The sequence below is a fragment of the Callithrix jacchus genome, chromosome 5 (genome assembly GCF_049354715.1).
Source record: "Callithrix jacchus isolate 240 chromosome 5, calJac240_pri, whole genome shotgun sequence".
NCBI classification, from domain to species: domain Eukaryota; kingdom Metazoa; phylum Chordata; class Mammalia; order Primates; family Cebidae; genus Callithrix; species Callithrix jacchus.
This window is the reverse complement of record NC_133506.1, coordinates 99,873,084-99,875,452: the sequence shown is the minus strand read 5'-3', so window position 1 is coordinate 99,875,452 and position 2,369 is coordinate 99,873,084.

Here is a 2,369-nt window from a genome sequence, read left to right as displayed (position 1 = left end):
TAAGCTCCAACTGCAGAGCTTTTTAAACATGCATTTTAAAAGACAGGGCCTCCTCTTCCTAGATGACCCCTAAGATTCTACTGCAGTCTATGAGTTTGGCCAGCTCCTTTTTCCAAAAGGGGACCCACTTGCATGGAAATTAGCTATAATGTCACCTCCTTACCAACAGTAAAGACCAATAGCAGGGCCAATACCTGCCAGTCTTGGGGAGAGAACAATAGCTGCTGTAGAAAGCAAAGCACTCAGAAGCATGGAGCACTGGAAAGTCTCACCCCAGGAAGCAAGACACATTGATGCAGTTTCCAGGAGTAGCACTGACTCCCTGAGCACTGTGGCATATCAAGTTCTCCTTCTGGGCCTCAGTTTTTCTCTCCATTAAATGGTGATAATATTGTGTTATAGGCGGGAAGTGAGGGAATCTGGCAGATGTTATGACATGTTTCCAAGCCCTAGGAACTATGTCTTGGAGAACATCACCATGTGCATTGGCTAGGGAAGAGTTGGAAAGGAAAGCATTTCAAATCTGTCATCATGTGCCAGCCAGGGACCTGCATTACTGTGAACCCACTCCTAGCTCAGGCATTGCCTGCCTAGACATGGATTTTTCATTAAAGCCCCCATCCCTATCCCCAAATGCAACCAAAGTCCTGGGAGCAATTAGCAACCAGACAACTTCATTCATCCTCATGCCAGATCCGGTAGTTCTGTGCACTTCTTCTCCACCCACCAAGATCTCATCTGCAAGCACCAATCAGGAATGAACGCTAAAACTCCGACCAAGTGTAGAAGCATGCAGTGAGTTGGAATAAAAATAACTAAAATATCACCATATGCATTGATATTCAGAAGACCTTCTGGGACTCAGCAAGGCTTGGGCGGTGGAAAATGGTAAATGCTGTATCTCTCTATGTTCAAGAAGTTCTCAGTCTGTTTGTCCTCTGACTTCCGTGGATAAACTCAAAAGACTGGATATGTTGAGGCCTCTGATAGAGCAGTTTCCAGCAACCAAACAGGAATGCATTGCACATCACTGAGCACTGCATCCTCAGCTCTTTGTTTAGGCTGTGTGTCAGGTTAGTCTGTGCAAATCATTTTTTTTCCATGAGACCCGGTTTACCTTTTGCACTGGACTGATGGTTTCCAAATTGACTATGAATCAGAATCACCAGAACTACATCTGAAAATACAGATTTCCTGGCCTTATCCCAAGATTCTGAGTCAGAACATTGAGTTGTGAAACAGTGCCCCCATCAGGTTTTTAACCAGTTTTCATGGGGATACGAAAATATAGCTCACTCTAGCACTAGAACCCCGATGCTCTCTGAGGTTTCTTTGTTCTCTCACATGTGAGTTCTGACCCCACTGTCTTGAACTTGCATGGCAATCTTTGTCATTACCTGCCCAAGTCCTGTGTGGTCTTTCACTCCCTCTCCAGCCCTGGATCACCATCAACCAGCTGTGTGACTTGCTATGAAGCACTTCATCTCTCCCTTCTAGTGTCTCTTTCCATGATTTCTATGGCTTTTGTGATCTCTGAATAAATCTGAGATGAAGCTGAAGAATGTAGTCATTCTTCAGAACTTGTGACTCACAGGACTTAATACAGAACAGCTTCCACTGCAGGAGATTCGTTTCTTTTCCAATGCTAATTGATCCCCATCTACTACTAACTTACAGCCCAGACCATGGTCTCGCCATTCACCAGCTCCTAAACTATGAGCAAGTTTTTGCATCTGCTTTAGATAATGGTCAACTAGGAAGGAGTTAGAGAAAAGAAGGAGAGAGATAAAGGGCAGGAAGGCCACCTCCCCAGAGAATGCATTCAGGCTGCTGAGCCAAACAGCTGCAGAACTTGAGCAGTCTTAAGTTTCATTTTAGCTTTTCACTCTAAGGTTTTTGAAATCCACATTAAAACCAAAACCAAAGGAAGGGAAATTGCAAAACAAAGGGACTTTCTGACTGCAGGCTCTGAACTGTCTCCATAACTTGGCATGGTGTCTCTGGGTATGTGTCATACCTGGTATCTTTCTCCTATTCCTTCTGGAGTCCAGAGCATCCTGCACCTCTGGTTAATATGAAGATCCTGGGGTCTCATGCTTCCCTGCTTTGGGGAGACTCCTTTTATTTCCTCACTACGGCACAGGCATACTTGTGGGTCCATCTCTATCACATGTCTTCATCTGGAAGCATGAAGACAATTAAGGGAATCCTTCTTCAATAGTTCATATCCTGGGGCCCTGCCTAGCATCTTCTGATCACTATATTCTGATTATCAATATCTATAACAACAAATTTATTGAACACTTACCATATGCTAACACCTCACTTTTCAATGCCCTTTTCCTGTGTCAACTAGTTTAATTCACACC